Here is a 25712-nt window from a genome sequence, read left to right on the forward strand (position 1 = left end):
TTATGTTGCTTGGAGTGCTCCTTTAAACTCGGATCTAAATCAACTCCAAAATATAAGAAAAAAGTCAAGATTATAACAAAAACACATATCTCAATGTAATATAATAAATATCAAAATACCAAAAAATATATGTATATATGTTTTTGTTTTCATATTTTCGATCAAGTCACTAAAGCAACTTTCATCATGTATACTTATTCCACAGAGAATATCTGTATAATGATCTTTATTTAGTATTAAACAAGTTCTTCAAGAACAAAGTCGACTAAGACACATCAGGCATTTTATAAAATCCTTGTGTCTGGTTTTCTGTGGGTTAATATTTTCATTTGCTTTGAGGTCAGCAATTTTCAGAATTCATTTTCACCTTCTAGCTGTTTTGCACAGATTTTACCTCCTCTGCAATTCATTTTAAAACTGTTTTTTTTCCTAGATCACACTTTTATATTAATTAAGTACATACATGTTCATAAAATCATCTCTTCTAATGATAGCTCAAACAATTATGCCCAGCAATGTAACAATCAGTCATCAATCAAATTCACTAAAACAATTAAAGCTAGACATGTTTTTTGCACTATCATTACCTCAAGGAGCTATTACTCATAATTACCTTATGATTAAAGTAGAGTGTTATGCTTTTGTCTATAGGCATTGTAGGTGTGACTGCAATTTACTGTGTCCCAGGAGTCACCAAGCTATGATAGAGACACAGAATAACATCAAAATACACATTCAGCACTTTTTCTGTGTAATAAAATGCTGCCCCCTCGATTTTTTTTCTACTTCATAAACTACACCCAAAAGTTTTCTAAAGTGTAAAGAAAGGTGGTGATATATTTCAACATGAACTTTAAATTCGCTATTTTAGCAGATTTTCTCCCTTGGTAGCAAGAAAATGTATTATAACAATGTTATACATTTTGGAAATTAACAACTTAAGGGCAGAGATAACACAGCAGGATTATACAAATTTTGGCCTGAGAGCTTTAACATCTCCTGCATGTAAACCATAACTGTGGGTGCATCTTTGACTATTAACTAAGCAAGCATTGGGGTTGGGGATCTCAGTGTTATATTTTCTATTAATCCTTACTATGATGCACTCTTTGTTTGGAAAAAAAATATTAGCATTACATTTCTTTGAAACATGGGAATGAAAGCTAGTACAAACTTATAACAAAATAACTATTTTGTGTATGGATTGCTTTTTAAATACATTTAAACATTTAAATGATCTAGATTTACAATTTTTTTTATTTTTCATTTATATGTTATTTTGAGGGGATTTGGGGGAGAATGAAAGGCTTTAGCATGTATGTAGTGTCCCTTACCTTACAATGTTTTACATGGGATTTGAGTTTAGTATTAAAGAAACATTTAAATGTTCTTACAATGTAGGTATGACAAAAATAGATAAATATAAATGGTCATATACCCTGCTTATAGGTATTTGTAAGTATCCTAAATGCATTACTAGCAGTACGGCTTACTGAAAATGACTACAAAATGAAAAATAATGTCTGTATTGAAGCATGTTGCTAACATACAGTAAATACAGTTAAATCATATATTTCTAAAACAAAGAGTAAAGTGGTGCAATATTTATCAATTTCTGGAGTGCTGGTGTAATGTGAACAATAAAAAGAGGATCTCTTTCATTCCCTCCCCCTACCTGACTACAGGAATGGCATGACCAATTGAAACTTCCTGGACTTGGAAAAACAGAGAATGCTTGTATTTTTAGAAAGTTTGCAGACATTACATGAGTGCAATTGGTATCTGGCAGATAAATATGTTGTTCTACAGGTTGGTGTTCATTCCTGGAGTATAAATGAAGGAGAGTGAGGTTTGAGGACAAAATTGTCTGTAAATGAACTTTGTACTGAAGGGATTAACTTTTTTTTATATAGCAATAGACATTAAAACCAGTTCCCTAGCCAATCAAAACACATAGTCAATTTTGTATTTAATTATTCATGTCATTGCTTTTTTTTTTCCCACTGGAGTTGATATGCTTGCTTGTAAACTGACGTAACCAGAGGCAGATCATTTTAAATTGCATCCACAAATGAATAGTAGGAGATATACATGATAGTGATTCATACTGTAAACCTACTGTATGGTGACAAGTAATAAAATACATGTTATCTGGACAATGTTATATCCATAAATACTACCAACATTTTTCCTGCCTTTTTGTAAGACTGCTCACCAATTACTATTGGTATATCCTTTTTTGCTATTAGTTTTATTAGTATTCTCATCTCTATCTCTGCTAACTTCTTTAGGTTCCTTGGGGAATATCATAGGATCAGAAATGTAAACTCAATGATAAAGATCAGAGGCTTGTAGATCTTGATGATTTTGTGAGCAAAAAGCAGTTCTCTTGAATTTCAATTTAAACACAAGCTTAAACACCATGTTCAGATTGATTAAAGATGTGATTCTGGTGGTTTGTGTGTAGGTGTTGAGATTTGGTTATAAAAGTTATGAATTCATTATCAGATACTGTTCAGTTTAACTCTGGTATGAATTGCAGTCTTTACATAAAATAAAAACACACTTTAAATATATATATATATATATTACATATCAAGCATTTGTAAAATAAAAATATTAAGAAATATGGGTAAGTATACTCCAATTACATATGTATAGAAATAAGTGTCAGTGTTTGAATTAAAAGTAATATTCTGCATGAATTACTTTGAAATACATCTCTGCATATATATTCAAGGTCAATACAAGAACAACGAAGGAGATCTTTTCATGTCATGGCTGTATAGTAGACATAAGATCATTCATTGTGATTAAAAACATTTGTTATACTATACTTGTAACACAGTAGAAAGCTCTGTTTTATATGCAAGCACAGTGCTGAGGGGAATGATAATCAAGGCTAGAACTAAGAAATATTTTGATACAAGTGGTAATCTATTTGCATAATGTTGGTAGTTATTTATTAAACATACAGAAATGCAATAATATATTTTCCCTTTTGAGTAGAGATAGTCAAGAGTTTATTACGTGTACTATCTGAAATAGACGGTGTATTTGGTTTCAAATGAATTGCGATCCATCTTACTTTTGGACAATTTGCTATTTGTTTAAATCTCTGAACTCCAAATACCCATATGACCCAGTCACGGAGCAAACAAAACGTGGAGTAAACAAGCTGTTTTGTTTCATGATTCAGAATTCCACCGGTGATGCCAAAAACAATATGGTTATTGGGGAAAAAAGATAATTGATGGCTAGGGGACCTTCTCCTTGTTTCCCTATCTTGGCTACTTCTCACTTGATCTATAAATAAAAGCAACATTTAGTGGCTGTCCCCTAGCCATCAATAATCTTTAATTAATTATATATATATATATATATATATATATATATATATATATATATATAATATATATAAATTATTTAATAAATATGACCTATGTAAATATTTAAATGTAGATTTTTACTTCTCCTCCTTTTTTCCTTCTATTGGTTACTCACTTGATCTGCAAACCAAATGGTGGGAAAATATACCCGTATTAGTGTACTGTAAAATATGTAAGTTATATTTATGTTTATATTTTGCAGTACACTGATAGGTGCATTTTACACCATATTGAAGTGTCCAAATAGTTTTTCTTTAAAAAAAAATCGCATAGGCGAAATTCACTTCATAGGCTAAACCTGAATCAACCAAAATAAATTGTATTAGGATTAATCAATTCAGATTAACTACATTTTTTTATGGTGCAAAAGTCTTAGATTAGGAGGATGTGTTGAGAGTGTGGCTCGGTAGGTAAAAAAATCATAAAGTTAGAAAAAGAGAGTGAGATACAAAAGGTTCTGAAGCCTTAAAATATTTAATAAATCAATAGCAATATCAGTTGCAGCATAAGTTTGGAATTTTACATTTGTAGAAGGGTATGTGTTGTATACCATATACATGTTTTATGCATTGGTTTACTTATCTGTAATTATTCCTCTAGTTTTATACTTAAAATATGTATTGACAAACAATATGTGATTTTGTGAGCTAAATATTTTGAATGGTAAGGCAACGTCACAAAATAAGATTCAATATTTCTGAATTATGTTATCCCTGCTGCATGGGTTAGCTAATTCATGTGTATCATTTTGTATTTTATATTTATATTTATATTTGCTACGAGAAAAGATTAAAAAGCAGTTCCTTCTGATTTAAATCCTAGTACAAGTGCCCAAGCAGAACTGAAAATGTTTTGATCAGGGTTAAGTACAAACAAGCAGCCCTTATGTCAGGGAACATTTGCCCTTTTTTTTTTTTTTTCAAATTTTGAAATTGTAACATGTTTAACCCCTTCTCGACCAAAGAAGGACATTTTCCATCAAGCTTGTCCTTGCGTTAAGGACCATTGACGGAAAACTTTCGTCATATCCTAAAGTTAACCCCAGATCGCCGTGACCGCGGGGTCAACTCTCCTCTGGTATGCCTTGGTATTCGACAGCCTGTCAGAGCGAGCACATGTCCTGCAGGTACTTCTGATCCGACCCCTGCACTTTCATAGTCCCCCTTTCCCCTGCTTTAAGAAAATGTAGCCCTTCCATGCCAATTAATCACTGACTACAGTTCATAATTGGCAGGGACCACATTTTACTGTTATCTGACTATTATTTTTTTACCACTGGAGGTAACATTTATTTATTTTTTAACCCTGAGGGGTTAATTTATTGTATTAATTAATTTAAATATTTTTAAATGATTTATGTAGCTAGCTGGGTGGAAGTTAGTGGGAGCTACGGGCTAGAGTGCTCCCGGGAGCTACGGGCTAGAGTTCACTCTCAACACTGTGACCACCAGGGATTCCTGGTGGTTGCTGTGGTGAGAGTGAACTCTCGCCCCATAAACACACTGCCCCCACACACCATACACATTCACTCACTGCCCCCCATACACCCACACACACCATACACATTTACACACATTGCCTCACACACACACACATACACTGCCCACCCATACACACACAGCCCCCCATACTAACATTGCCACACACATACACAGCCCCCTCATACACACATTGCCCCACACACCCTACACATTCACACACTACACCCCCTCACACACGCTGAACCTTTCACACACACTGCACCCCTTACACATTGCACCACTGCTCCTATACCCTACTACAGCCGCATATCCCAGCAGACCCCAGGTAAGTTGTCAAACTGTTCTTAAACGGCCCTCCTGGCACCATAACGATTACACAGAGCAGTAGGTTCGGAATATGTCTTTTGAAATACCCTTGGATGTCTTATTTAAGAGATTGAATGCCTTTATGGTGTAGTTGTAATATGTAGCCTGCTCAAGTGCTCCAAAATGGGACACGGACGCATCAAAACCCTCCATGAAAACTCACACCTGAACTTGTCACATCTCTTTTACAGCACTGTAACGTCATAAAATAGTGTCTTGGTCATACATTGGGCATATTGTTTTACTCAGAAGATGTAACTGAGCATAATTTGGATATTTTATGACAGTGGCACATATCAAGTGTAAAATATACTCAGCAAAAATGTATGTCCAAATTAAAAAAAAAATCCCCTCACCACAAACATTAGCATAAATTGATGAAAGAATTGTGACAAAATAAAGCACAATATACACCATATAAGATACCCTGGGGTGTCTGCTTTATCAAATGAGGTTATTTGAACAGTCAAACTGCTATAATACCCAAAAATGAGACATAGGCTCGTCCAATTCAGCTATGAAAATTCTAACTATTGCAACCGAAATAGCCTTGTCTCTGATATAGCATTGTAGATTCACAGAATAGTGCCAAAGGCATACAATGGGGGTATCGTTATACTTAGCAGATGTAGCTGAACACAATATTCCTGTGCAGGAATAGCACAAACCAGCTTTACGAAATACATATTACAAAATCCTTGTTATATGTGTATATGCCAAAAAAGAGAAAAAAAAAATTTACTCCAATATTTAGCAGAGATTGGCGATGAAATGGCTACGTAAAAAGTGTCAAAATAACCTTAGGTAAATAGCCTGTGATATCTACTTTATATAAATATATACTTTTCTGTGGCAATTTTGTTTTCTGTGATGGCTACTAAACCTACAAGACAAACATACCTACTTCTAAAATAGTTTCACATAGAAATTTTATTTTAGTCGTTGTATTTTGTGTCCTATAACTTTTAAAATAAGCTGAAATACTATACATATTATGTAGTCTATAAATCAAGACACATAAATGAATTTCTTTTGAATTTCTTTTCACAAGCTGGACATATTATGCACACGCTATTATTGCCAAAGCTGTGAATTTTTTTTTATTTTTTATTTTCATTTTTTGGCATTTCTTTTATAATTAATGAGAATTTATCTATGTATATGTGACATCAAATTTAAGCCCTTTTTGCCCTCTAAAAAATGGTATAGAAATATGTGTTGGTGCAATAAATGACAGAGCTGCAAATTGCATTTGAACACAAACAGAAAAAAATGCAAAAATGGCTTTGTGTCTGTAACGGAACCGCTGGCACCCCGACTGGGTACCCTCCGCTGACGGATGCTCCTAGTGCTTTCCGAGGTCTCCAAGCACTCTGCCTGACACCATAACCACTGCAGACCCCACGAACCACCGCAGCTTGGTTGGGGTCTCGCCAACTCCACCCACTCTGGACCCAAGACCAGGGTCCAGCTTCCAGTAGGTGGACCTCTCCGAATTCCAGAGAACAGGAACAAGCTCTTAGCAGAGCTCAGCGATTATACCCTGGGGAGTATAGTGATTATAGCAATCCCCAGAGTGTAGTTCTCCAATCCCCCAAACATGAGCCGAAACTTCATGAAGGTACAAGATGATCTGAGGTGCTAGCACACCCAGTCTGCTTTTATTTCCATCTTACACATATAAGACTGCCCACAGGGGAGGGGTAAAATAGCCAATAGCATAACGGTTGCAACCCACAGGTTCCCTCCCCTCAGATAACCAGTTAACATAATTATTACAGCCAGGAAAACTACAGTTTTTATACATGTGCCATAACTTTAAAACCGTACATAAAACCGTACATATTTAAACTCAACACACTTCAAACATAAACACTTCCAAAAATCAGCCAAATCCCTCCAGTGGATCAAAAGTTAGCTGGAGGTCCCTTTATGACCGACCGCAAGCACATTTTCCTGCCCAAAACAGTTCCATAGATTTGCGCTGTGCGGTCGGTCAATTTCATGCCGAAAAACGACTAAGTCCCAGTTCCACAGAATCTTTAGCATACACCGCTGACCGCGTTCGACTGAACAAAGATGGCTGCCGCCACGTGCAATTAACCTGCAGTAACCTCACAGCCTGGGAGGTAAATTGCCTGCATACTTTAACTTCTGAGTGGTCCGCCTGTGTGGTACATGGTTCAGTAAGCCCTATTTACTGAACCAAGTGGGAGAAAGCCAGGAACAAGTTATTTTACAGGTCTGGGGACATAGTCTTAAAGGGACATTGTTCACCAAAGTTACAAGATGTCCCCAGACGGTTCTTAAAGGGCCATACACACCCAATAAAAGTTAATACTTTTCAGGGGCCATAGTCTTAAAGGGTATTGTTACCCAAAGTCTCAATATGTCCCCAGACAGTTCTTAAAGGGCCAGCAGTCGCACAATAAAATACAATATGCCCAAATGTTGCACCTGAAGGGCCAAATCTCGCACAATAAAATACAATATGCCCAAATGTTGCACCTGAAGGGCCAAATCTCCCAGGGACCATAGTCAACAGGTAAGAGGCTGGCAATCAGGCTCCTCCAATGGCCGTGGGTAAAGGGCAGCTTGTCACCAATAAATTCAGTGACGAAAGGCATTTTGTCACAGTGTCCTTAAGGGTAAGACATGCTTTTGAAGCTGTGTCCTTAAGGGGTTAAGAATCCAGCACAAGTAGTATTGAACCCCTTAAGGACACATGATGGCTGCCTTTTACTTCTAAAGCTATGTCCTTAAGGGGATAATTATGCAATTATATTTAAAGGGACACTATAGTCACCCAGACCACTTAAGCTCAATGAAATGGTCTGGGTGCCAGGTCCCCCAGGTTTTAACCCTTCAGATGTAAATATAGTAGTTTCAGGGAAACTGCTATGTTTACATTGCAGGGTCAATCCAACCTCTAGTAGCTGTCTTCCTGACAGCCGCTAGAGGCTCTTCTGCGACGCTGGATGCGAAATTAGCATCCAGTGTGCAGAACTGGACTGTTTGAATGCGTGCGCGGCACTTGCAGCGCATGCGTATTCCGCTCCACTCGGGAGCTGTCATCGGCGGGGGAAGGAGACGTCACCAGGTGCTGGATTACAGTAACTAGCTGAAAGTGTTTTAACCCCTTCAGTGCCAAGGGAGGGGGACACTGAGGGAGGGGGGGTCCTAAGGATGATGTAGTGTCAGGAAAACGAGTTGCTGCAGGCTGTAGTGATCCTTTAACTTAGCAACTTTAGTTTAATGTACTATAAGATATACACAGAGTTGAGACATGAAGACTGCCAAGAGTATACACAAAAAAAGAAGGTTCAGTTTAATCAGTTTAACCCTTTAAGTCCGGAGGACGTACTATTACGCCACGCAGAAACCGGCTCTAAACGCCGGCGGGCGTAATAGTACGTCCTCGCTTTTATTGCCGCCCACGTGGCCGGCGGTATTCTACCGCTGCAGATCGCGGTCGGGGGGGATGCCTGGCCCCCCGGGCAACCCCCCCTGTGGCCGGTGACCGCGATCTGCAGTCTCTGATCGCAGTGACAGGCTGTCACTGCGATCAGTATTCAGCGTGTGTCAGCCGATTTCAAATCGGCTGACACACGTGGCGGCAGCTCTCCCCTTGTGCAGATCGCGGTCGGGGGACTTACCTGGCCCCCCAGGCAGTCCCCCTGGGGTCAGTGACCGCGATCTGCTAAGTCTGATCGCAGTGACAGGCTGTCACTGCGATCTCAAAGCACTCTGATCGCAGTGACAGCCTGTCACTGCGATCAGTGTTACATGTGTCAGCCTATTGGCTGACACATGTAACTGGCACAATGATCCCCCTGCAGATTGGAAGGGGGGAGTGCTTGTACCACCCAGGCACTCCCCCCTGTGGTCAATTACCCAATCTGCAGGAGGTGATCACAGTGACAGGCAGTCACTGTGATCACTGATCCTGTGTGTCAGCCAGTGATGTGAAATCACTGGCTGACACTGTCTCTGCCCCCTGTCCTGTAAAAAAAAAAAAAAAATATTAGTTAAAAAAATAAATAAAAAAAATTACAGTTACAAATAAAATATACTTAGATCATATATATTATATATATATGATCTAAGTATATATATATATATATACACATACACACACACACACACATTTACACATACACGACGTGTATTTAAATATTAATAAATATATATATATATATATATTAATATCAAATTACACGTAGACTGATACTGATTAAATATATATATATAATTATTGTTATATATATATTTATATATAATATAAAAAAAATATATGTAAATACGTAAAAAAATAAAATTTAAAAAATATTTAAAAATAAATAATAAAAAAATATATAGATGTGTTATTTCGTTCTAACTGTATTGTGATAATAATATATATATATTTATATCAAAATACACGTAGAACAAAATAATATATATATCATTATATATATCTATATACATAAATATATATATATCACTATATATACCTATATATAAATAAAAATATTTAAAAAAATTATATATATATATATACGTATATATACACATATGTATATATATATACATATATTAATTCTACACATATATTTATGTAATAATTTTACATAATTAGGTATCCTAATTAATTACAATTAGCGGGACCTGCCTGACAACCCATGCTGAAAGTATAGGGAATTTAATTTGCTAGCACTATATTTAACCCTATAACTTTCCAAGACACCATAAAACCTGTACATGGGGGGTACTGTTTTATTCGGGAGACTTTGCTGAACACAGATATTAGTGTTTCAAAACAGTAAAATGTATTACAACGATGATATCGCCAGTAAAAGTGACGTTTTCTGCATTTTTCACGCAAAAACAGCACTTACACGGACGATATTATTGCTGCAATACTTTTTACTGTTTTGAAATACAAATATTTGTGTTGAGCGAAGTCTCCCGAGTACAACAGTACCCCACATGTACAGGTTTTATGGTGTTTTCAAAAGTTACAGCGTCAAATATAAGGCTTGTGTTTCATTTTTTTCACATTAAAATTCGCCAGATTGCTTACGTTGCCTTTGTGACCCTATGGTAGCCCAAGAATGAAAATTACCCCTATGATGGCATACCATTTGCAATAGTAGACAACCCAAGGTATTGCACATGGGGTTTGTCCAGACTTTTTTAGTAGCCACTTAGTCACAAACACTGGCCAAAATTGGCGTTTTTTGCATTTTCCACACACAAACAAATACTAACGCTAACTTTGGCCAGTGTTTGTGACCAAATGGCTACTAAAAAGACTGGACATACCCCATTTGCAATACCTTGGGCTGTCTACTATTGCAAATGGTCGGCCATTATGGGTGTAAATTTAATTCCTGGGCTACTATACAGTCTCAAAGGCAACGTAACCAATCTGGCGAATTTCAATTTCAAATGTAACACGCTATATTTGACCCTGTAACTTCCCAAAACACCATAAAACCTGTACATAGGGGGTACTGTTTTACACGTTAGACATTGCTGAATACAAATATGTGTATTGTATTGCAGTAAAAGCAAACAGTATTTTGACATCCACAGTTAAAATGTCACATAGAACTAAAAAAAAATTAAAAATTCTTTTTTCTCCCATTTTTTATATATTTTTTATATTAAATTATGTTCAATACCTAAATATTTGATGTTAAATGAAAGCCCTGTTTCCCCTGAATAAAATGATATATAATAAGGGGGGATGCATTTAATATGAAAGAGGTGAATTACGGTTGGACAGACATATAGCGCAAATTCCAGGTTTTGTTTACGTTTTGTTCTGTTCACAACTTGTACATTTGGCTGCGGTGTTAAGGGGTTAATATGTAAAAAAGTTTTTGCATCCGTATTTCATGGGCCTATACAACTGTAAAAAAATAATTCACACCAATGTTGGCAGTTTACGATAGATACTCTCAATAGCATCATACATTTCAATACATTTTCCAAAAATTTGAATAATTTATTAATGAAAGATCAAATTCATTTGCATTAATTTTAGTAATAATCTAGCCAGGACTTTACTAATCTACTAATCCCCTTTTCATTTATTTTAATCCATTGATCAAGGTTTAAAATAAAACCCAAACTGTTCCCTTCTCACCTTCCCTAATACCAATGTACATGTTTAAATAACAGTGGATTTAAGTATCACTGTAATGGCCATTGAAGTGTAAGATCAGCTACCAATATCAAGGCAAACCTTTTAGGTGAGTACTACACTTAACATTAACCTTACTGCTTTTTGCATAAATGCCCAATCTCTGATGAGACATATGTGGGTATTCTGTGAAACCATACCTACATCTTGCAAGCCATATGTAAGGTAGAGTCTTATTATTGTTCTATGAAGAGCTAAATGAGTATGTTGATTGTCACGAACGCACCCTACTTCAACATTGTGCGTGATGTAGTTGTGGTAGTGAAAGGGTTAAAGTTCACTATTTGTCTGCACTAGCCTGGAAATAATGATAAAATCCCTCTTAACACCACCCAATATAAATATTACTATTTTAATGCTGCCACCACCAAGACAATTTATCCTGGTGTGCTCAGAATGACATCTAAGCACCTCCTTCCTGTGGGTTACCCAGACTTTGTGCCCCCCCCAGCCTGTGCCACCTTATGGTCATGCGGCCCTGGCTCTGATTATTATATGGGTAGTTCAGTATTGAAAATGGACTGCTATTCTGTACTTAGTATATGAGGTTAAAGGGATTCTATAGTTCCAAGAAAACAACCCTGTTTGCCTGGCACTATAGAATCCTACAGTGCCCACCTCCCGCTTAAACCCCAATTCCACATTGCTGGGTCAGTCTCCGCTATGTGTAGCGTGAGGACATCCAGCATCGTTTAGATGACCAAAAGTCATCTAAGCACCCGGAAGTCCCTCTAAAACATATTTAACAAATTCTCAGCAAGCATAGTGTACACACACAAAAACACACTATTTATTCTCGACACACTCACTGTACACGGAATATAAATTATTATTATGATTATTATAGTCTAAGGCCCCAATATGGTGTACCCCCCAAAAAAATTGTGCTAAATTTAATTTTCCAGTTGAGCAGAACATTTGTTTCTTAATATGTAGACAGCCACTAGAAGAGGACTTAACCATTTAAGGTAATCATTGCAGTTATTCAGAAACTGCTATAATTACCACTGTAGGGTTAAGTGACATGGGACATTGCACTCAGACCACTTCCATGAGCTGAAGTGGTCTGGTTGCCTACAGTGTCCCTTTAAGTGAACAGATGCCACAGTCTACGGAGTTAAATGGCAGAGTGGCATTCTGGAGGAGGAGTCTGGCACCATCATCACCACGATCTTAAAAAGCCATCATTCTCCACTGTATAAATGATATCAAGGGCACTTGAGCAGCTGAGAGTGTATTTTGTTATATTTTCCTTAAGCCTTTTTTTTTTTTTTCAAAAGTCCAGAAAAAAAACAGTAAAAGATCTGTGACAATCTCTGAATCTAGGACCAGATTATTAAATGACAGCATAATTCGTAATTAGCTATTACTAATCAAGAAGGACATTCCACGTTGGCTACAGAGCAGTTAATACTAAGTAAGCATGACAATACATAGGGATAGGGGTTTACATGCACCAGAGCATGATGATAAATCACTGGTAGAGATGTCGCGAACATAAAATTTTCCGTTCGCGAATAGCGAACGCGAATTTCCGCAAATGTTCGCCAACGGGCGAACCGCCATAGACTTCAATAGGCAGGCGAAATTTAAAACCCACAGGGACTCTTTCTGGCCACAATAGTGATGGAAAAGTTGTCTCAAGGAGACTAACACCTGGACTGTGGCATGCCGGAGGGGAATCCATGGCAAAACTCCCATGGAAAATTACATAGTTGATGCAGAGTCTGGTTTTAATCCATAAAGGGCATAAATCACCTAACATTCCTAAATTGTTTGGAATAACGTGCTTTAAAACATCAGGTATGATGTTGTATCGATCAGGTAGTGTAAGGGTTACGCCCGCTTCACAGTGACAGACCAAACTCCCCATTTAACGCACCACAAACAACCGCAAACAGTCCATTTACACAACCGCAAACTCCCCATTTGCACAAGGTTGGATACCAAGCTAGCCATGTCCCGTTCCTTGTCCTCACGGATGTCATTGAAGGTCTCTTCCTCCACCCAGCCACGTACAACACCAAGGGTCCCCGAAAGCCCCCTGTATTTTTTTTTTAAATGTACATTACTGTTACACCAGATATGAGTTGCACTGGTGTGACACTGTGCCCTGGCAGGCCCTGAAATGCACACGTGTGAAGGAAACTGACTGCTATTATTTCACAGTCAAATTTCTAGTTTTTTTTTAATGTACCCGGCCTGGAGCTCTCATCGTGTCTGCACCTCATATCTACAGCCCTGTTTCCCCCCCCCCCCCCCCTAGACCAGTGGGGGTTATCCCGGTCCCCACCAGGGAAAGGCTAAAGTAACCCACAAGGCTAAATGGCCACTACTCACCCTGACAAAACGAGACATCGTGTCACAGCTAAGATGGCCGCCACTCCGACAGAGCAATCAAGCCCACACTGGGAAGCTAAGTTCCATGCAGCCTTTGATGCTCTCTGTGCAGCCTTCTGGAATCGGATTAAATCACGGCAGAAGGCTTTGCTACTCACCTCACCTAGGATGGAAGAGATCTCCAGAGGTGCCCCAGCATTGTGCTCTCCTTCGGAACAGAGAGCCAGGGGGTATAGCATGCCAACCAGCCGCCCACGACTGAACAGGACTGATCCCAGAACCTCACAGGTTACTTATACTGAAGCTGGAGGGCTGGGGGTGACCAGGCATCTTCTTCCACAGTGGACTGGGCTCGGGGAGCAAGGGTGCTGATGCGCCGACCTGCTGACCCTCGTGGTCTGAGCGATCCTCTGGTGCACCCGGCAGGCGGTGGAAGCACTACTAAGCGGCACATGGATGCGAGTAGAGACGACCACTCTCTGAAGCATGTCAGAGGAATTGGCTAAAACATATCTGCTGCTTAGAATCTAAAATGCCCTTGTTATGAGGTGTAGTCAGTTGTCTAGCATTTAACAGCATTCACTAATAGGTTATTTAGTCTACTTATTTCTAGTTTTGATATTCTGATTCACACATGTTGATCTATAACTGGTGGTGTTAATCCCCTTACCCCTCTTCAGTTCAAGCATGTGTATTCAAACTTATGAACACTCTCAACACGTCTGACAATTTCCCTATGCCATGCTTTTCACTTATATCAAGACAAGTTTACCTAGCATGATTGTTTTATATTTTAAAAATGTGCAGTTCCTCTTGACATTTTATTTTATAACTCTAAGTCTGTATTCCAACATTTTGCATTGCACCATATGTCATTGTCACTACGTGTATGTTCACTGCACTTCAAAAAAAAAGAATTAAAAAAAAAAAAGAATGCAGCTTCCAAATGAATCTAAAATGGATGCTGTCCAGGAGGTGGGAGGGTCTGGGAGGAAGGGTCTGCTGCTGATTGGCTGGAATGTGTCTGCTGACTGTGAGGTACAGGGTCAAAGTTTACTCAATGATGACGAATAGGGGGCAGACCGAACATCGCATATGTTCGCCTGTCGTGGCGAACGCGAACAAGCTATGTTCGCCAGGAACTATTCGCCAGCGAACTATTCGGGACATCTCTAATCACTGGTCTAAAACTACAGTTATTACAATTACAAGTATTTCTATAGTGGCAACATATTCCACAGTGCTGTACAATAGGTAAAACAAGACAAACACATTTGACATACAGAAACAGTAGGTAAAGGGAACATTGCCAAAATTAGCAATCTATTAGGTTAATATATTAAGAGAAACTAGAATGGATTGATATTTTCAGTGGTGTTATAAATAAATATGAAGACACCTATTACAGAAGCACTGTGGAAATATGCATAAAGACAGCATGAATACCATCCAGGTAATATCATTAAGCCTTTCTTGGAATATATGCTACAGTGTCATTTTTAAACCAGGCAGTGTTCAATGGTGATCACAGAAAACTGTGAAGTTGCCAATTGTCTAACAGTCTCCAAAGTTCCAACTCATCAAAGGGCAATTAATCTTAGCTGTCAGATAAACATTGCAGCCAGAATTTAAGTAATGGAGTGCAAGGTCAAACTATTCACAACCAAACGCTCAGGTTAATGTTGGAGTACACACATATTAAGAAACAATTGTTCTGCTCCACTACAAAATTATATTTGGCACAATTTTTTTTTTATTTTTTTTTGGTACACCATAATGAGATGCTGTACTGTACATACACAGTAACATATTGGGGCCTCAGACTATAATAATCATAATAATAATGTATATTCTTTGTACAGTGAGTGTGCCGAGAATATATAGTGTGCGTTTGTGTGCGTACGTGTTTGTTTATGTACACTGTGCTCGCTGAGAATGTGTTATATATGTTTTAAAGTGTCTTTGTGGCCTGCTATACATTGGGAGAACAATTCAGTGCCTTCATATAAGGATTTATGAACATATTAAAAATATTTAAAAAAGGATCGGAGACGCATAGTGTCTCAGAGCATTTTAAACTATTAAACAATCAGAATCTGAAAGGCTCACTGAAACAAGTTAAAAAATAATGGAGGGGAGGGGATTTTAACAAAAAAAAATGGCACAGAAGAAATAACATTTTTTTTAACACTCCAACTCCACATGGACAAATCATGACTTTGAAATATGCTATGTTTTAAAATAAAACTTATTTTAAATAGATATGAGCTCAATTATCAATGAGTCAATAAGGAACAAGCAAAACAACTGATAGAGTTTCATGTTGGATTATTCATAACTTTTTAGCATCAATCACTCTGTAGAATATTTATATTTTAAGATAAATTATTCACAGTTGTTTTATACTTTAAACCATTTCAATATGATGTTTTTAATATGTACTATGTATTAACATCCAAAAATGTTTTGCCTATTTATAGTGTTATTTGCAATGAAGAGATTAGTTGTTTTAGGGAAACCGTCAAAGGGGACGTGGAATGCACAATGTGTTTCAAGAAAGAATAAAACAACAAAGGACTTTGCAGTCAAAGCGGTGGAACTCCTCATGCGTTCCAATGAGGGATCAGGACGAAATGGAAGTGACTCAATGAATTTGTGAAACCAGAAATGCAGTATAGAGTCAACGGAACGTAGAGGCAGACCGGAAGCCACCAGGAGAATGATATTGTGGCAATCAGAAGAGGTTATAAATGAGAAAAGGAGAGTTAAATAATACACAAACTGAAGAAGCCTGTTTGGGCTAAACACTTTTTGGACTTTGGACTATTTGAACTCTTTTATATTTTGTGATTTTCATACTTGTATTTTTATCTTGATTTTATCTTGATTTTTATAAATCAAATTATTTTTAACTGACACCTGTGGAGTGTACCCTCCTTAATAACATCTAAATCTACCTACATGGTGAATATGCTATACTGAATCCAGGACCATGTGAATATATTCGGTTATTTATATACAAGTATTTACACCATATAGTTTTATGCTTGGGTGCTTTCCTTACTTTTATAGCAACTGAAACAACTGCCACCCACTCTACAGAAGAGAGATCAGGATTACCCTTACAAATTATACTGTCCCCTACACTTGAGCCAAGTATAAAGTGGCTGTACTTTTGTGAGTGCTAGTAATTATATTTTTGTTTATTTATTGATGTATTGATACATCTGCCCTATTGACTCTCCATTCTTCTTCTTTTGTAGATAACCATTGCATTCAGTTTAAGAGAAGTACTCTACCTATTTTTATTGTTGTTTAACAAAAAAATTAAAGAATTGCCCCAGACTGACAAATAAGGGGGAACATGACTGCTGCCAGAGATAAGGGGATTGGACAATATGGATACAACTGTTACGAAGTCGAGAATGGATATATAAGGGCTTAGTGGGGACTTACCAGTGCAGGGATCTTGACTTTAATGGACAGCTGGCAGTATAATAATAAAAAAAGTAAATTAATACCTTACTTTAAATCAGGAAGCTTCAGGGCATCGGTGCTGGTGCCAATGGCTGTTTCCCGGGATGCTATGGTTGCCTTGCTGCAGGCATACCTCAAATCGCATGGAGCGGATTCTCTGGAGGACATACTGACCATTGTCAAGCAAGGGCCTGGTCCAGATGCGGCTCCAAGTCCCAGGGAGATGGCGGGTGCATCAGATGGTGGTCGGCGGGCCAGGCGTTCAAGGCCACCAACGTGCTTATCTCCAAGCCCAGTTTGTAGGAGCGGGGATGGGCGGAGAAGTCGGAGGTCAGAGAAGGCTGGAGGTAGAGGGCCGGTGACATCCCCCCAGGCTACGAGTAGGAGGCGAAGGGTGGTCAGTGGCTCTGGGGCTCAGGCCCAAGATGGCAGACTTATGGAAGATTGAGTAGTCCTCCATCTCTTCTGGCTCGGCCAGAACTGATGCAAGTACGTTGGGCGCAAAGCAGGACGTTGTCAAAAGTGACGTCTGGAGTCGGGGACGTGGCAAGGCCGGAAGTACGCCAGCTACCCAGAAGTCGTTGGACTTCACGACACGGGCTGCGTACATGACGTCAACATGGTGCGCCATGATGACGTCACAGGCCTCGGCAGCGGGATCCGAAAGAAGGATGGATGCTGGTGGTCTAGAGACTAGATTGGTATCAGGAGGCCTCCACAGAGCCAGCAGAGCTGGAGGAGCCAGGAGTGATGAATCTTCTGCGTTTTTGGCAGGGCAGTGGGGAAGTGTTGCGCTTGCTTAGGCTCTTGACAGGCAGGTTACCTGGGGGTATGGGTGCCCGGGCTGGGAATGGGCAGGCCTTCTCCAGTCAGGTCACAGAGGGTGGTAGGGTTGAGAGGTCAGAAGTTTATCGTCTACCCATTCCTGGTTGTGAAGTGTCCCCCTTAGGGTTGCACATGCCTCCAGACATCCAGGACAGGATCACTAGGGGTGAGTATGTGGATCTTTTTTTACCAGATTCCCCCAAACAAGGGGGGAACAGGTGGAGAAGGGTAAGGCTGTCCCTTGTACTTTTAGTAATTGGCTTCAGGACTTTAATATATTCGCAAGTATTTTAGTGTGTCGCTTCCCTGAATGGGCCCCTCCTTGTTTGGCTATCTCTACCTAATTTGAGGGGCGTACAAAGTGTATGGCAAGGAGGATATCCTCCAGGAAAAATTGGACGGCGACGTTCAGCCGGCTCAAATTGCGGGTCCTTTTGACTCCCCCCTTTTCTCAATGTGAGTGTTTCTCTGCTGGGTTTGGTCCCCAAGAAAGAGGCTGGGTCCTTTCGCTTAATTCAGCACCTGTCATACCCATTTAGTGCGTTGGTCAACGACGAAATAGACAAGGTGGCTTGTAGGGTTTACTATGCATCATTTGACAGGGTGTTGGAGCTGGTTTGGTGGGCAGGGGTGGGGACCTGGTTGGCCAAGTCCAACATTGAGTCGACTTTTCGGTTGTTGCTGATACACCCTGGTTGTTGTTACTTATTGGGTTGTTTTTTTCTGGATTTTTTCTACTATGACATGTACCTGCCTATGGGTTGTGCCATTTCTCGTTACTACTTCAAACTGTTTGCTTCCTTTTTGGAGTGGGTGATGGCCCTCAGGGTGGGTCTGAGGTCTCTTACTCACTATTTGGACGATTTTCTTATCGTCGGGTCACAAAATTCACAGCTTTGTTTTTCCTTGTTGAGCGCTTTTTCGTCAGGTGGCTGCCGATTTGGGGGTTCCGATAGTGGAACACAAGACGGTCGGTCCGGTGTCAGTGTTGTTATTTTTGGGAATAGAAATTGACACAATTAGGATGATTTTTCAGCTCCCAGATTATTAGCTGGTGATCTTGTTGCGCCCTGTGAATCTGGTCAAGGGTTTCAGGAAGGTCCAGCTGCGCCAGATGCAGGTGATGTTGGGTCACCTAGCATTCGCATGTCGGATTCATCCCATGGGTAGTGCTTTTTGTCGCCGGTTGTCATTGTTGACAGTGGGTTTGCAGGAGCTGTTTCATTATATTTGGGTAATGCTTTGCTCACAGGCCAATCTTTAGGTCTGGAGTTCCTTTCTTGGTTGCTACAATGGTTACTCCTGTGGGAGGCAGTTGGAGCTTATACAGAATTTGACCTTTCTGGAATTGTTTCCCATTGTTGTCTCCTTGGAGTTGTGGAGTGAGGATCTTAGGAATCAAACAGTGGTATTTCACATGGACAACATGAGTGTTGTCCATCTGATCACCCCGTTATCGACCTCCACAACGGGTGTGTTCTATTGAGGCAAAAGGTGTGGGTTGTTGATTTAGTCAGTGTAATACTCTCATGAGAAAATTATTTGGAACTCAACTGCAGGTGAAAAAACAAATTGGATACTGTCACTTAGGAAAATATATTTTATTTAAATAAAGAACTTTAACCTTGGCAGTCTTCTGCAGCAATAATGTTTTAAAATAATAATGCATGAAGAATGGAAATCTTGGTTTAGTATAACTTCAAAATGCGTAATTAGCAACAAGCAGTAAAGTCCCTTAAACGTCAATATAAATTTGACATAGCAGGTGATTCCTGTTGTACAAAATAACAGTATTTTAACTTGAAGAAATAAACTTGATAACAAAATGTCCTGGTATGCAAAGTGGTTGTAGTCACTAGACTCAAATAATAATAATTACAATTTAAGTAATTTGGCAAATTACATTCAAAAGAGATAGCAAGGCAAATCCCAGAGGGCAGACCCAGAGGGTATTCCATATCCTTCTTATATATATTAAGGTAAGAACCAATTAATAATTGCAATCACTGAATAACTTATCTTTCCTTTCATGAATGATGGAGTTGAAGTCCTTTCCAGAGTAGAATGAAATACGGTTCCCTGAAGTAAGTGAAGAGAGACAGGAATCCGAAGATGAGTCTGTTCCTCGAGAGGGAGAGTGGAGTAGAGCGAAGCCAGGATCAAAGCCAGAGGTTCGGTACACAGGAAATCAGGTTAGCAGAGTTCTGTAGCGAAGTGGCAACAATGTAGTAGTAGCGAGAGCACATCAAACCACAAAGATTGATTGAGCACTTTAGATGCGGTTGCGGCTTCGGTTTGATGGGAAGCGTGTGACGTCAGAAGCATGGGTGGACACTGATCGCGAAACCCTGAAGTCATACGGGTAATGCCGATTGGGATGAATTCAACATGGAGGAGTTCCAAGACAATATGGAGGAATCCTGACAGTCAGCAGTCAAGAACCACCCTGGACTGACAAGGAAAGGGGGACATGACTGCTGCCAGAGATAAGGGGTTGGGACAATATGGACTTACAGTCAGCTAGGAAAAATGCTGGGATCCTGAATTCCCCTCCCTCCCTTGTTAGCCTGGTGAGGAATGTTGGTCAGTGTCTGTGTGTGCTTTGGTTTTGTTTCACTTCTTCTTTTGTCACAGCATGCAGGAGTCCTGGCCAGCGCAGTAATACGCAGAAGAAGGTGCCGAGGTGGCTTGGGGAGTCGCAGTCTGTTGAGAGCTGATGGCGGGTGCACCGTGCAGGTTGCTACGGACTCATGGTTTAATGGGATAGATCTGTCTTTTGGTGAAGCACCCCAACAGTCGACAGGGCTAAGAAGTTGCTGGCAACTTGTTAATGAATAAAGCTGTGGCCGTTACCCTTACCCAATATAGTAAGGTCTCACATGCTTTATTGGAGCAACAGGTGTGGGTTGTTGGTTTAGTCAGCAGTCATGTATTTCACATATTCATGAAATATATATTTGTTTTAGGGTAGTGTATAGATTTGGGGTCTTATCATGAAATTACTTCTAGCCCTTCACGCATACCTTAATGAAGGATTCAACTGTCCTAAGAAAATTAGTTTATTACTCCTGCTCTAGGTTACACAACATACATTCTCAGCACCGTTGATCATAGGATACATTGCTGTGAAAAATAACCAGATAAAATTTATTTAAAACATTGTAGAAAAACATAGATGGCAGAGACATTTCTTAAGGCACACTTATTCTTCTTTTATGCTTCCCAAAACATCCTCACACTGGACAGTTGAATCAGGGATTCTCAAAATGACACATGTCCAATAAATAAAGAAAAAAAATAACAAATTGTGAGTTTGTTAAAGGAACACTATAGTGCTAGGAATACAAAGCTGTATTCTCTGGGTAATTGCTTGCCTCTTAAAAAAAAAAAAGCTCAACTGAGCTAAACTACCAAAAAGTAGTATGTTATCTGGATGACAGCCAGGGAGTAACAAGGTTAATTTATAAAAATAAAATGTATGTAAAAGGAAAAAAAAGACACACTCTTCACACAAAATACATTTCAGCAATCTAAAGTGCTTTAGGTGTTTTGAGAGTTCCTTTAAGATGTCAAAGTATTCCTAGCACCTCATATTGTGCAAAAATATGTCAGCAAATACAGTGTTTGATATATTTTCATTTTCTATGGAATTCTGATTTTTATAATCATGTTTTTAGTTTTTACCACTTAATTATGTTTTGGGGGATTATTTGCCTTCAGTCTGGATTACAATTAGTATTTTCTCACCTGAGCCCTATGCAAGGTGTAGTATTCAGATACCATATGTGGTAGCCACCTCGAGAGAAGAGGGGTTTCCGCCGCCAGAGATGTCCTTTCCCCCTAGTATGAGCAATGCTGTAGTATTCCCAGTAATCCAAGCGGTAATAAAGAAGGTATAGCTGTTCCCTACAATCACGAGATGAGGCTCTGTGTTGAGGGTGAATTTGAACTGTTTTAATGGCAGCCACAACTGGCCTTATATGCAAGTCCCCATGCAAGGGGTTTCTTATTACATATTCCCGGGGCATTCCCCACTGGATCTGAGAGGGGACTGTAACAAAGTACACATTTTAATTACATTAACTCTCAGGTCCAGGACATACATAACAAAAACATCCTAAAATATACACTTAACAATTAGGTACCCCCTGAAGTCCTATATCTCTGGATAGCCTGGATCTGAGCGCCCAACATGGCTGAAAAGCGCTCAGATCTCAGAAACGCAGCCGAAACGCCACTGGGGTATAGTTTAGACCGACCGCACACGAGGCGCATGCCCAAAAGAGTTCCATGAATTCAAGCAGATTGGTCTGTCTCTTTCAGGAGTATAAAACATAATAAAATAACGAAGATAACTGTTCGTGCGTATATTGGTCGTGTGCCCCTCATTCGGGATTTTGCTCCCACCGAACACTGCTCTTCAGGTGTAAATGAGGTCAAGTAGGTCAATGAGTGGCACATAACTGTTGTGGTTGGTCTGTTCATTCGGTACTTTGTTCAGTATACGAGCCAAATGGGGGTAATTTGTTCGCTGATGTTCATATACCGGACCATTCAATATAAAACAATAATTCAGGGACATTAAAGTGTTTGTGTGTGTATGTTTATGCATGTGCCAGAGGTTAAATCTACCCTAGTGACATGAAAATGTCATGGTATTTGTAATGTGGCAAATAACGTAGATACGTCAATTTTTTTGATGACCTAATAAATACACCATTTGCCCAATTTTTTGAGACCTGTGAGTGCTCCCTATATGTATATTTATATATCTATCTATATATAGATATATATAAAAAAGCAAAAATCCCCTGCACTTATGCTTTAACCGCTTCACTGATGGGCGAATAAACCAGAGCTCCACATGACACCAGAAAGGAATGGCTGCTCATCAGTTTAAAAAAAATGTAAATGTATTTAATTGAATTAAAAATAGTGACCAACGTTTCAGTCCCCGTTCGGGATTTTTCTTCAGGGTCATAAATTGCAGAAGATGTGCCTGAATGTGAAAGGTGCAGGTTGGCTGAGAAGAACAAGAAAAAGCAAATAAACAGAGGAGAGTCAATAAGTTAGTTTAAAAAAAAAATGAATCAGTGCATCTCTGGGTACCCTAGCTGGTGCTTTAGGCAATTTGGGTAGGCTGTTTTGGCTTGTAGCTTGGGTAAGATACTGGCTAGCAAGTGCCAGACAAAGTGTATTAGTTCACTGTCCCCTATTGTTTCAGCTATGCCTTTGACATTGACATTTTTGCGTCGTCTGTAGTCATCCATTGAAGTCAGCTGCAGGTAAATGAGTATTCAGGCCTCCGGTTTCTGGGATTGCATCCGGCATATTGAGGAGATCAGCCTCTGAGGAGGTAGAGTAGCCACGGTCTGGTTGAGCCGCCATATTGGGCCTAGGCCTATGTAGCAACAGGTCGCCGATGTTGCGGGATCCCTCCCCATAAGGGCTTTAAGCATTCTCATTTTCTTCCCCATACTGACAAGAAGGCATGAGGGAAGGCATGTGTCTGTGGGTAGTGGTAAAACAGTATTTCTCCGTCTGTATAGTCTCAATTGTGCTGGAGTTCACACGCCATACAACTGATCTTCTGCCTGCCTTAATCATGCCCCATGTCTGTGTTTTCGAGGTAGAGTAAACCTTGTCAGAGTTAGGTGTTCACATACTTACAGGATCATTTTTTTTTTCATCATCAAACTCTTTATTTTGCTATAGACCAACCATTTGATTTAAGGACATTTGGTTTATTTCTTGATACAAGTTAATAGTTTTTTCAACTTGAACCTGGGTACTAACAAACTGCTCAATGATAAAAACACCAATTTACCCTTTCTAACTAGTCACTAAATTGAGAATCGTTGGGAATTCAAATTGAAATTTAAAGGACAACTGTCACTTTAAAACTATTTTAATATAATTCTTCTTATATCAAGAAAATTCCTACCTGTAGTACATGACAGAATCCTTCAGTCATATACATGCAACTTCAGTCAGGTAGTGTTAAAAAACAAACAATTAGTCTCCATGATCGTCCCTGCTTCACTGCCTGCACAGCAGGTTTTCAAACACTGTCTGACTCAAAGTGCATGTATATGGTTGAAGCATCCTGTAATATACTAAAGGTAGGGATGAATTTTTACCCAATTTTTAATACATTTTTAATTTAAAAAAATCTATTTTCATTTAAATTTGATGAAAGGATTATTATGTTAAAAACAATTGTTTTGAGGTGACAGGTGTTCTTCAAGGTCAAAATATCTTAACTGGAAGTATAGCTGACTTGTAGAGTTTTTCAAATTCAGCATTTTCTTTGGATGTTTTTATGGAATTCCAAATTTATTTTTGTTTCCTGTTTAATAAAAACTTTACAGTACACATTTGCTGTGTTTACTAATTTAGCCATTTCTTCTACACACTTCAGTTGTTAGATTTGTGTGTTGATTCCTCACTTTACTGTCAAAATAGACTATACACAAGGCATTGTAGATTGCTGTTCTTCTCAACAAACACTAGGGGCAAAAGTGGAAATAATTAACACAGAGACAAAATAAATTATACATAATTATCATAATATGTAAGAACAGTACTTTCATTAAAATCAATTATTATTATAAGATGTACGAGAAAGCAAATAGATTTTATTTCTATATTAAAAATTAATAGAAACAAAAGGACATACCGTATATACTCGAGTATAAGCCGACCTGAATATAAGCTGAGGCCCCTAATTTTACCCCAAAAAACTGGGAAAACTTATTGACTCGAGTATAAGACTAGGGTGGGAAATGCAGCAGCTACTGGTAAATTTCTAAATAAAATTAGACCCTAAAAAAATTATGTTAATTGAATATTTATTTACATTGTGTATATATAATGAATGCAGTGTGTGTGTATGAATGCAGTGTGTGTGTGCATGAGTACAGTGTGTGTATGAGTGCAGTGTGTGTATGAATGCAGTGTGTGTGTATGAGTGCAGTTTGTGTATGAATGCAGTGTGTGTGTGTTGCAGAGCCTTGGTGGGGGGTGGGCAATTTTATTATTATTATTTTTTTTATTATTTTAATACGTTTTTATTATTTTTTTAATTATTATTTTTTATTTTATTTTATTATTATTTAATTTTTTTTCGTCAGCCCTCCATGCTTGATACATGGCAGGGAGGGGGGCTCTCACTCCCTGGTGGTCCAGTGGATGGGCACTGTGTAGGAGGGGGCTGGCAGGAAGCTCTTACCTCTCCTGCAGCTCCTGTCAGCTCCCTCCTCCTCCGCGCCGGTCCGGTCAGCTCCCCTGTCAGCTCACAGTGTAAGTCTCGCGAGAGCCGCACTATGACCCCGCGGCTCTCGCAAGACTTACACTGGGAGATGACAGGGGAGCTGACCAGACCGGCGCGGAGGAGAAGGGAGCTGACAGGAGCTGCAGGAGAGGTAAGTAAACGCTCTGCAGCCCCCACAGCTCCCAGTCTGTATTATAACAATGTAAGTTGCCATAATACAGACACTGACTCGAGTATAAGTCGAGTTGGGGTTTTTCAGCACATAAAATGTGCTGAAAAACTCGGCTTATACTCGAGTATATACGGTACAATTTTCTTTTCTTTAAAAAGCATAACAGAAAAAAAAACATTGAGACATACATAAAAATTGC

Source organism: Pelobates fuscus, chromosome 2 (assembly GCF_036172605.1).
Source record: "Pelobates fuscus isolate aPelFus1 chromosome 2, aPelFus1.pri, whole genome shotgun sequence".
Classification (NCBI taxonomy): Eukaryota; Metazoa; Chordata; class Amphibia; order Anura; family Pelobatidae; genus Pelobates; species Pelobates fuscus.